Source organism: Temnothorax americanus, unplaced genomic scaffold (genome assembly GCF_048541705.1).
Source record: "Temnothorax americanus isolate GAGA-0224 unplaced genomic scaffold, ASM4854170v1 Scaffold21, whole genome shotgun sequence".
Classification (NCBI taxonomy): domain Eukaryota; kingdom Metazoa; phylum Arthropoda; class Insecta; order Hymenoptera; family Formicidae; genus Temnothorax; species Temnothorax americanus.
In genome coordinates, this window is record NW_027509349.1 from 3,216,069 (window position 1) to 3,229,143 (window position 13,075).

The 13,075-nt window shown below is 37.1% G+C and overlaps 1 pseudogene across 1 annotated transcript; it reads left to right on the plus strand.

Moving 5' to 3' along the window:
• The first annotated feature begins 9,385 nt into the window (after positions 1-9,385).
• On the plus strand, positions 9,386-11,793 carry LOC143897743 (uncharacterized; annotated as a pseudogene). Its single transcript, XR_013256990.1, has 4 exons — positions 9,386-9,488; positions 9,665-9,773; positions 10,141-10,278; positions 10,504-11,793. The product of XR_013256990.1 is annotated as an uncharacterized LOC143897743 (transcript).
• Positions 11,794-13,075: the final 1,282 nt, after the last annotated feature.

Sequence of the window (13,075 nt, forward strand, 5' to 3'; positions counted from 1 at the left end):
TTTTATTGACATTTTTTGAGCTACACTCTCTAAATGTCTCAAAATAAATGGGTTTAATCCAGGATATACAGGTATTTGGTGCAACACCGATTGTAACGTTTGTAACGAAGGAATTTGTTTAAAAATCGATCTTAAAGTATTATATGCATGCTTCCCCATAGTCTTGTACAGTGTTAATGCCAAGGCTTTCTGTTCTACACTATAAAGTTGTCCCTGCAGAATATAAAATATCATAATCAAATTTACAACATTATATAGTAGTAATTACAAAAATTAACATGTAATAAATATTTGAAAATAATATATTTTGTTTATTAAACGGTAATTTTCATCGTTTTATATACGTACGTATATATATATATATATATATATATATATATATATATATATATACATACACGCGCGCGCGTGTGCGTGTACTGTGTAGCAAAGTAATTAGTAGTTTTTAATTGATCCTAATACAGAAAATGAGGTCAAAATTATAACGATTTCTATTAAATAGATATTCTGTAAAAGAAAAATACGCACGAAAATATATAATAATTTTAATATATATATATATATATATATATATATATGTTGTCACGACTTTTTGCACTCCCGGACCGCTCCGGGACGTAAGCCGGATCAAAAGGACTTAGGAGAGCGGGATGGTTGGCCTCTCCAGTGATTTCCTCGCACCTCCGATACTCCACGAAATGTTCCGAATGTTGGGCGCCAGACGCGTACCTTCGCGTCCACGAAATCGCGAAAACCTAAACGAGACGCAAAACGAAGTGTGGAGGTGCGTGGAATCGGCTAGCTTGACCTAATCACGGGCGAGGTTAATGAAGGGCGGCGCGATATTCGGCGGGGTGACAAGTTAATTTCATACTCAGTCAGATAATCAAGAATATAACATTTATTGAGTACTGGTTGTCGAGAAAATAACAACGTTTATCCATCCGGCTTCGATCAAACACACACACACAAGATAAATTCGATAAATAAATTAAGAATAGCCGGTGGCGGGGTGTCGGGATTCATTTAACAGAAATAATATTAATGCGGACGCGAGACACCCACGGAGTATTAATTGGGTCTCTAATAAACACGCTGAAGGTTCTATTCTCAAACAATTAATAATTCGAGTCGGAAATTATAACACGCAAGACTACTACACTTAACATCACTCATGAGAGTGAGGTTCAACGCAAAATGTCGCGAAATAATGGTACGTCACGCTTGGATTGCGTGAAAACCACGTCCGGAACCGTATGAAAACTCCGTCGCAATGATGTCTTAACTTAACGCGAGATATTCGGCTCGGGCGCAACGGGGAGGCGCCGAGTCATTTAACCAAGCAAGTCGCGATATCGCTAATAATGTTGGGCGCCAGTTGTGGAGAAGGCCACACCACCTTTAACTCGAAGTACGCGTCTAATAACCACGGGACGCCAGGAAGAACAACGCGAGTAACATCTAAACGCACGAAGCGTGTGAACGCCGGTAATTTCTTAACGCGAGTATAGGACGCAACGCAAGTAATACCGGACGCAAAGTTTCTCAACGCAAGAGCACAATTATCAACCCGTAATAACGAGATCCGAACACAAACCGATACGCTAACACCGACGCTCGAACACCGGAATTTCCCGACGCGAAGAAACGGTAACGCAATTGACGAGCTACCGGCCCGTATGCGGCCGTACACCAAGGTCGCGAGGACAACGCAATATACTCGCGATATCGAACTCATTAACGCTTATCGCGATCTCCAGGGATTCGCCACAACGCTTGTACCACGGTTCCGCGGCCACGATACCATCCCGAGGCCCTTCGCTCTCGTTATCGATCGCGAAATTACACTCAATCTTAACATACGTTATCCCGAGCGAGAGCGTGTACCGGAGGGCGGTGTCGTGGCTTTACATATCGCGATTTACGGGCAACCTCACCGGGGATACGCCTCCTCCTGGGCTCCTCGCCGTCGCCTTCCACCACGATCCTCGATCCTCCAGACAAATATCGAAATACCCGACTCGGGGTGGCGATCGCGTATCTTACGAAACGTATCTCGCCGACGGACGACCAGAGAGTGAAAACGCTAGACCCGCTCGATTGCGGAATCGATACGGTACCCCTTCCTGAGGGGCGCGCGACCCAATCGGGCGCGAGCTTGCAAGCCCGCGGTGTCCCGGCGCAGTGCTGTCGATACGAGATCCTTCGGGGGCGTGCAACGGTCCCTCGGCGGCGTGCGACTCCTCAATTCTGTCCTTAGCAGCGGACGGAATTTAGTTCTCGCCGGTGTGTCTCCGGTTTGACCCTGGGGCGGTGATCAGTCACCCCGTAGGTCAATGTTTTGTGGAGATCATTTGCTGAAGCCGGGTGTTTATCCAAGCGCTTGGGGCCCCGCTATCGGCGGCCTCGTCCGTCGCTGCCGCACGTGCCGCCCGCCTGCCGCGCTGCTCTCGCCAGCCCGCGATCTCTGCTGCTTCCGCGTTTGCCACCCCTCCCGGGTTATCGATCGTCCTTGATTTCCTTCACCAAGTACTCCCTCGAAGGTTTGCGGTGGTGTGGGTGGGGTGTTGCGCGTATTACATTGCATAAAAAAAAGAAAGTAATCAGAATGCGGAAACGCGATTAAATACGACCCCTGGAGATCTCGCCGTTGCCTCCCCGGTCCGTCCCTGGGCGCGAAATTCCGCGTCTTGTGACGGCGGCGGGGCGCCGCGACGATGCGGCGAGCCGCAACGTCACAATGTATTGTCACGACTTTTTCACTCCCGCACCGCTCCGGGACGTGTGTCGGATCAAAAGGAGTAAGGAGAGCGGAATGACGGGCCTCTCCGACGATTCCCTCGCACCTCCGGCACTTCGCGAAACAAATTTACCGTTGGGCGCCAGACGCGTCAACGCGCGTCCGCGAAATCGCGACAGAAAACCAACACGAGACGCAAAGCGAGACGTGCGGATGTGCGAGGAATCGGCTAGCTCGACCTAAGGGCGGGGGCGGGGGTGATGAAGGGCGGCGCGATCTTCGGCGGGGTGACACACCATAAATAAGGCCACGACTCAAGCAACTAACAAATCAAAATAACATTTATTCGGTCGGTCAGACAAATCATATCATCAGTCGCGCGAGCGCCAGAAATGAAACAAAGGGATTAGTAATAGCGCGGACACCAGAATAAACGAAGTACGGCGTTATCGTATAATAAACGCGCAGAAGGCGCTGAGAGATACAGTATGACAAAACTTACAAGTAATATGGAACATCAACCGTAAACGCAGAATAATCACGGAAATAGAAAGTAAGATCTCGCAGGAAAGGTCGCGAAAGGGCGATACCTCCCGCTCGAAGCGCGTGAACGCAACGCCGGGAATCGCGCGATAATTCTGTCGCCAATTATCTTGAGCCTAACGCAATTATGAATCGTGGCGTAAGCCACGTCCCCACGCAATGAGAATCGAACGCAACACAATAACGCGAGATCAATTTCGGCGCGATCGCAAGGAGACGCGAAATACTATAACAAACGCGAACATACGGATTTAATCTAACGCGAGGAATGACCCAAGGTAGCGCCAGTCATTTGGGCAAAGGCCATACTGTCCTCAGTAATTTCCGAACGCGAAAATGAGACGCCGAGGCAATCGGCGTAGCGCGAAATACCGGAATAAACGCGAAGAACAGGTGCGGGATTACCGCAAGCAATAATAACACGCGATCACACGGCCGATTAACGCGAATGGTGTGCCGACGCATGCGAAACTCCGCAAGAGCGATGCTTGGTAATTTGATACGCCGGGAATACGGAAGGCGCGAGGCACAATCACGAGCGCGGACATTGTGCGAAACGGACGCGCAGTAACAGATTTCGCCACGAATCTATCGCGATCTCCAGAGGCTCGCAATCGCGTCTTTACTTCAATTCCGCGGCCACGATACCATCCCGAGGCCCTTCGCTCTCGCTGTCGATCGTCATTCGGTACGCGGTCTCAAGGGACCGCACGCGTCGCGATATTACAACGTTATCCCGGACGAGAACGCGCACCGGAGGGCGGCGTCGTGGCGTTACATTTCGCGATTAATTACTGCGGGCAACCTCACCGGTGTGATGTCTCCTCGTAGGGCTCCTTGCCGTCACCTCGTACGGAGGATCGCCGCAGCGCAACAGATTTTCCCGACTCGGGGCGGCTATCGCGTAGCTTTTAAAGAAAACGTTCGCACTCGCCGACGGACGACCAGAGAGTGTCTCGCTAGATTCGCTCGATAACGGAATCGATGCGGCATCCCCTTCCGTAGGGGCGTGCCAACCAATCGAGAGCGAGCTTGCATGCTCGCGCGATATTCTAACGCAGGATCGTCGTAAGGTGGATCCTTCGGGGGCGCGCAACGGTCCCTCGGCGGCGTAGCGACTCCTTCGATTGGTCCCTGGACAGCGGACTGGACTTGGTTCTAGCCGGTGTGCCTCCGGTTTGACCTCGGGGCGGTGATCAGTCACCCCGCGGGCCGGTACTCCGTGAAGGCAGATTGCTGAGGCCGGGTTTTTCCCCAGGCGCCTGGGGCCCCGCTATCGGCGGCCTTGTCCATCGCTGTCTCATTCGCCGCACGCCTGCCGCGTTGCTCTCGCCGCCCGGGATCCATGTAGCTTCCGCTTTTGCCACCCCTCCTCGGTTCTTGGTCCTCCCGGAACCCTCTCGGTCTCGGTACTCCCTCGAAGATTCGCCGTGGTGTGGGTGAGGCGCCGTACGCATTACAATTACACATGAAAATAAAAGAATAATCAAAACGCGGAAACGATATCGATTTTTGGCCTCTGGAGATCTCGTCGTCGCCTCTCTGGCTCGTGCCTGGGCGCAAATTTCCGCGCCTTGTGACGGCGGCGGGGCGCTGCCACGAAGCGGCAGGCCGCAACGTCACAGTATATATATATATATATATATATATATATATATATATATATACGGCGGAATCTTATTTTCCTCAAATATATACGGAAAAGCTTTATGGACGACGTTGTCGATAACCACCTTACTTTATATCTCACTGCATTTTTTTCGAGCAATTTTACATGAAATTTAGAATAAATACAATTTATCTTTTGAGAGAAGCGAGAGACGTATTTGACGATCGACTGACTTCTAATCATTCAAAGTTATTCGTCGAAAATCGTGCCCATTTATGAATGTAAAAAATTTCTAGCGTTACGATTCAGTTTGAAAAAATATCATATTTTTATTTAATTTTTTCATTTTGATATCATAATATTAATCAACTTATTTATTTAAGGTGTATCTCAGATTAATTATTACATGGTAAATTGATTTTAATAATGGATAGATTTCTCATTTCGTTTAAGTCCCACTTTGCGTTATGTTATTGCGGTAATATTTTATGTAGTTAATGAATTATCTAATATTTGGCTTAATATTTTTACGAATTCTTGCTCGCATTTTTATTCATATACATATATCCGATATAGTAGATATTTTTATATCCTAATATTTTCTTTAATTACGAGCAAGAAGGGAAATTGTATCTCGCGTAAATATTTACGCGCTTACTCTTGTCTCTTGCGTAAATATTTATCTCGAAAAATCTCGAAAAAATCTAAACAGCAGTATCTTTATTTCCGAAAAATCATAACCCAAGTGATACACGTCACAAAATTATGTTACCTTATCAAAAAGAAGAGTCGCGCTTCAAGTGATCTATTACAATTACAAAAAACAAATGATATCTCTTTAAATTAGAGCGCCAATTACAAAGAGAACATGTATATTGCCTCAAAAAATAATTGTTGCACTACTTTGAAAAATCTTTACATTGTGTCAATTAGAAAAGAATGTATGATAACAATTTTATAAAATTAAAAAATTTTATTTAAATTTAACAAGGGAATACAAGATATTTAAATACAAAGTTTACATGTGTATTTATTAATGGTCACAAAGAATTACAGAGGTAACAGTACAAAATACAAATATTTTATTAAAATATTTAATCCAACGAGGGAATACAATTTGTATTTAAATATAAAGTTTATATATGTATTTTTTAATAGAATAAAAGATTTAATCACAAAGAATTACAAAAGTAACAGTACAAAATAAAAATATTTTATTAAAATACATAAATTTTTCTTGTAAAAAAACTTGGCGTTGTTAGACCTCGAAATTTTAAATAAATAAATAAATTTATTTTATACTTAATTATAAGCCACATTATCCGCCGTCCGCGTCGTCACGCAAACCCATATCATTCACTCCCACATCCACGCTGATAATCATTTAATATTACTCCTATCGCATTCTTCTCTGAATTATTTTTATTTATTGCTGTCCTTATTTATATAAAATTTCGAGGTCTAACAGCGCCAAGTTTTTTTACAAGAAAAATTTATGTATTTTAATAAAATATTTTTATTTTGTACTGTTACCTTTGTAATTCTTTGTGATTAAACCTTTTATTCTATTGAAAAATACATATATAAACTTTATATTTAAATACAAATTGTATTCCCTTGTTGGATTAAATATTTTAATAAAATATTTGTATTTTGTACTGTTACCTCTGTAATTCTTTGTGACCATTAAAAAATACACATGTAAACTTTGTATTTAAATATCTTGTATTCCCTTGTTAAATTTAAATAAAATTTTTTAATCTTATAAAATTGTTATCATACATTCTTTTCTAATTGACACAATGTAAAGATTTTTCAAAGTAGTGCAACAATTATTTTTTGAGGCAATATACATGTTCTCTCTGTAATTGGCGCTCTAATTTAAAAAGATATCATTTCTTTTTTGTAATTGTAATAGATCACTTGAAGCGCGACTCTTCTTTTTGATAAGGTTACCTAATTTTGTGACGTGTATCACTTGGGTTATAATTTTTTGGAAATAAAGATACTACTGCTTAGATTTCTTCGAGATTTTTTGAGATATAAAAATCTACCACTTGTTACTTAGGTTTTTTCGAGGTATAATACTACCACTTTCTTTTTTTTTTAGGTAACAACATATACACTACTATACGTGTACTTGGCGCCTTTTTTTACCTTTTTTAAAAAAATGTAATTTTGTGCGGATATCACGCCTTTTTGTAGTATATTACGCATTTTATAAACAGTATGTACAGGATAAAGCTCTATTTGGAGGTATAATACTACCACTTTGTTTTTTCGAGGTAACAACATAACAGGGTAACAACATAATACATATACACTACTATGCGTGTACTTGGCGCTCTTTTTTACCTTTTTTTTTTAAAGTAATTTTGTACGGATATCACGCCTTTTTGTAGTGTTACGCATCTTAATCTTATAAACAATATATCTTATAATCTTATAAACAGTATATAATACAAGGTATGAAGCTAAAAGTGTTACGGACTATTATTTCTAAAGAAAACAACAATTTAATAATTTGCTTAGTTTTTTTTAAATAATAATCTGTAACCCTTTTAGTTGTACACCTTGTATATATTTTTCAATTTCAACATAAAACATAATCGCAATAAAGCATGATTAATGTTAATAAGTCGTTAACTGTAAAATTTTTTATTTATTTTTATTTGCGTGTCTTACTGAATGTTGTTCGCAACTGTATATGTACTGATATCTTCAGGTATCGATATTTTTGATAATTATTTTTACGTCAGACATAATTTTAATTCATCCAATTTTTCTTATGTCTAGACATAATTTTCGTCCAATTTTTATTATGTCTAGACATAATTTTAATTTAGCGATTTTTATTATGTCATGACATAATTCTAATTTTGCCGCTAGGGAAATTTTAAGTCGATTCTTAAGCCCCTTGTACAATAGGCGATAGCGATAGCGATAGCGACAACGACAAGGTTGCCGACAAAGCTATACCTTTATCCATTTATCCAAATGATTCTAGCAAAATCAAGAAAAGGCTGCAATGATCTTTCAATCTTTTATTCATTGCTTAAAAATACTTTATATTTTCGTTATAAATTTTTGTCCAATGGTGTTAGCCAAGTCATCCCATTGCCTATAAAAATCAGGGTTATTTTTGTATTTACTATAGTTGTTGCTAACTAGTTGTGTCAACTTATGCGAGTTCTTGTAAGAAAATGGCGATTCACATTTATTTATCGTTAACCCTTCGCAGAACATGTGTAATTCTGCTGCTTTCGTCGAACAAGTGGGTCTTTTAGGCCGGTTAAGATTTTCAAGCTGTAATGGTGCCATACAAAATCTGAAAAAATTCAAGTACACTTTCAAAAACTTTAAGAATCTATTTATACCGTTATATATGCCTGATTTTTGTTTGGGTTTTTTTTTATGAGTCCGTAAAATCTCCGTAAAATTCTAAATAAAAATATCGAGTGGGTCTTGAAAGCTCCACTTGTTCTGCGAAGGGTTAATTATATATAGGTTTCATTTTGCTTTACATACATTTTGAAGAAAAAAATATGCAGTAATGAAATAATTAGAGATTACATCTTGCAAATAATACTGAAAAAGCAGCAAATTAACGACCAATACGTTTTTCTTCATTCTATTAATAAGGAAAGATAGAATAATTTTTTATAATTTGTATGGATAAAAAAGACATATTGGAAAATAAATATTGCGAGACTAATTTACTTCACGATCACAATTTACAATCAGCGAATCAACTCACAAGGAAAACGATTGTCGATTTAAAAAAAAAATAAAATAAAAATTTTTATATTATATATATATATATATATATATATATATATATATGTATGTATATAACAGTTATCTATTATACATATATTAAGGCTGTTACTTTTGACAACTTAAAAGATTCCAAGTTCAAAAGTAACAGCCTTAATATATGTATAACAGATAACTGTACATTATCAACTACTTGCATACTAACCTCCTTCATAATTTGTGAACCTTGCCCTTGCCAATCTGTTTGGGGGGACATTTTCGTTATCTCCTTCATGATTTGTGATCCTTGTCCTTGCCAATGTGTTTGGGGGAATATTTTCATTATCCTGCCAATCCTGCCATTCATCAGCATTCGCAGTAGTGCTTTGTGGTGTGTTTGTAGTACGTGGTAAAACTAAAACACAAGTGTAACATACGTTATCATTATAATATTTCAAAATAATGTTAACACATTAATCTGAACATGTAATATTTATGAATTTGAGATACAAAATTTTTAAAAATAAATACAATAAAGGGCAATAGTAATTATAATTTTTTAAATATCTATCTAAAGTTGCTTAGCACTTGTCCATGTTACGCACTGGGCCGCACTGCGTGCGCACCAAAAACTGGTTTGGTGGAAGCAGCACTGCACGAGGTTGTCAAGAGTGCGAGTTTCTTGCATTCCCAGCTAAACAGTTATTAGACGTTAAAGTGCAATATTATTTAGCACTATGGAATAATCAAAAAATCTTAGCATGTGTTTCAAAGTAAATAATGATGTACTTAAATTAGAACTTCTATCAAGCGAAGAAGAATTATACAATAAATTGATGAGTAAGTAGAATATTATGGAATTTGCATGCTTTTGAATTTTGAGGTTATTAAATGGAATAAATAAATAGAATACATAGTATAAAATCTTTGTAAAGCTGGTAAAACACAACTTGTTGATATTGATAAAAATTATATATAAAAGAATATTAACTGATTGTTGTACCAATAAATTTTAGATGACGATACCTACAGCGTTCAATATATAAAACTACTCATAAAAAATGGATTTTTTATCCTAAATGGAAAAAACAAAATTCAGGAAATATTTCGAGTAATTGGAAACGAGTAAGTAAAATTTAGAATAAAGATGCATTAATTACAGACTATCGAATCTTTAGGAAAAGCACATATTAAGAATTTAAGCAAAAAATTTATTTTATAAAATAATTATTATTTTATTTACAACTTTACTTTTACAAAATAAATAAGTTTACTTTAGGATAATCGCAGGAACTCTTCAATTTTTTTCTCTTACATACACTTCTCTTGAATACTCTTCTTTTACATATAAATATTAATTTAATGCAATCTTGTTTTTTATTATTTCTTTAAAGAATCAAAGTGTGCTGCAGAGTTTAAATATACACAACAGAAAAAAATTAAAAAAGATATATAGCAGTGTAAGAATATGTAAATATATTTTGTATTACAGAGAACAGTTGATATTCCACACAAACATTTATAGTGGTCAGTTATCGGACAACAAAGAAAATGAAACAAAACCCATGTGTGAGTACAATCAAAATGAATCGCAGCCATCGCAGGAGCACAATAAGAAAGAAAAGAGAGAGTACTGGTAAATATATAATAAATATAATATAATTAATATTAGTAACAAATAAAATAAATATAATATATATATGTATAATAAACAATATATAAATATAATATAAAAGATATAACAAAAAATTGTATAAATCTTTGATTTTACAAGGTTTTTATTGTAATATCTACTAATAATAGGTTCTTTACTGGTGCAATGATGTGAATTATGTATTTAAATAATATGATGATTTTCAGATTACTGGAACGATTCAACAACAGCATTTCTTTTAGACAAATACGAAACGTATATGTCAAATATTGGTCCCATGAAAAAATTTAAAACAAAAAAATCGATGTGGGCGCAAATTGCGATAGATATGATGACGATGCTCGACGTATCAAAAACTCCTCTTCAAGTGGAAAATCGATACGAAACTATCCTCAAAAGGAAGAAAAAAGCAGTTGAGAACAACTCTAGATCAGGCAGCTCTAAAGAGGATGTACCATATGAAAAAGAATTAAGTAAAATTGCTAATTCGGATGATAGCATTGAGCCCGAGGTATTGCGAAGTGCGAGGAGCGTTAAATACCCTAAATTAAATACAAAAATGTCGGAAGAAGTCCGCAATGATGATGATGTCCCCACACATTCTAATATTGATAGTTCACCGAAAAGAAAGAAATCATGTATTGATAAAAGAATGGAGTATTTTGAAAAAAAGGAAGCGGCAAAAGAGAGACGTCATCAAGAAAAATTAAATTTAATACGGGAGTTGTTTGCTAAACAACAAGACGAGAACTAAAATGATGCATAAACACATAGAATTCAACTTCTTTCTTTTTAGTGAGCTATCGATAGAATGTGTGGGAACACTGCCATTGCAAATTTTTTCCGACATTTTTGTATTAAAAAAACTTTCTTTGGAGAGAATCCAAATTCTTCCTTCTAATTTAGAGTTGTTCTCAACTTATGAACATTTGTTTCATTTAAAAAAAAAACCAAACAAATGTTAAATTGAAACAATTAACAATATATTAATGTTAAAGTTCCTACGGGTTAACGTTGTGATATAATTTTCTTGAATGTGATATATAATTTTTAATAGCTTATAATTTTCTACCTTTAATAATTATATATCTTTGTTTTTAATATTAGTGCAATTGTATGCATATTTTTATTTACCAAAGATTGATAATTGGTATAGTATTCCTCAGACTCTTAAGTACAAACTAGTATAAAGCAAACTTACTATATTACGAGTAATAATATAAATTTAAGTTTAAATGAATCCAATTATAAGTTTATATAAGTATAGGAAAAAGTATATAGTAAAAGATTACATGTTAGAAGGTTTATGAAAATAATTTTTTTTATTTATGAGATATAATATATATGTTCAAAAATAATCGATACGTACATACGTTGTAGAAGATACGTTGTAGAAGATAAAAGAACATGTTTTGTTTTCAACGTTTTTTATTGAAAAGGTTTGTATGAAAGTGTTGTAGGTTGTACTTATATTTGCCACAGAATAAACGTTTGCTAATTTGTAATTTTATACATATTGGTTTTTAATTTACCGAAAAAGTACGTTCATTAATTCGTTTCTTTTTATTTCCCCTAATTTACGCAATAAGGCTTTTTGTTCACCTCTATCTTCATTATTATAATCTTCATTGTTTTCTATAGCGATATCGACATCAAAGTAATCATTGTTATCTATGCATAAATTATGCAAGACACAACACGATATAATAAATTTTGATATTTTATCTACAGTACGTAAATCTACTTCGAACAGTTGTCGAAAACGACTTTTCAAGAGACCGAACGCATTTTCAATTAACAATCGAGTTGCACAAAATCGTTTGTTAAATTTTCGTTGCTTATCAGATAGATTTCCGTAATCCCTAAAGGGAAATCATTAACCATTCCCTTATGGAATATGCAGAATCTCCTAATATATGAAATTTTCCTTGTTCGCATATTCCTGGTATCTTCATAAATATCTGACAATTTCAAAACACGCGAATCGTGAATTTTTGCTAGTATACCGGTAAAGACATCAACAAATCTTTTGTGGGCATCGCATATGCCTTGCAATGTTATTGATGGAATATCGTGCCTGTTTACGTAAGTCGATTTAATTTTATGTTGTGGAGTGCGTACTTTAATGGATGTACCATCAATGCAGCCGAGCACCTGAGGAAAACCTGCAATCTAAAAATTATATATCTTTATAGAACTAAAATGTTATATTTATCTTTATGATGTATCAACAAAACGACACCGAAAATATATAGACAGTAAAAGCACACAAGAAATAAATATAAAATATATATATAATCTATAATATATAAGTGTAATATATATATTGTCACGACTTTTTGCACTCCCGGACCGCTCCGGGACGTGAGCCGGATCAAAAAGACTTAGGAGAGCGGGATGGATGGCCTCTCCAGTGATTTCCTCGCACCTCCGATACTCCACGAAATGTTCCGAATGTTAGACGCGTACCTTCGCGTCCACGAAATCGCGAAAACCTAAACGAGACGCGAAACGAAGTGTGGAGGTGCGTGGAGTCGGCTAGCTTGACCTAATCACGGGCGGGGTTAATGAAGGGCGGCACGGCACTCGGCGGGGTGACACGTTAATTGCATACTCAGTCAGATAACAAAGAATATAACATTTATTGAGTACTGGTTGTCGAGAAAATAACAACGTTTATCCATCCGGCTTCGATCAAACACAAGATAATTTCGATAAATAAATCAAGAATAGCCGGTGGCGGGGTGTCGAGATTCATTTAACAGAATTAATC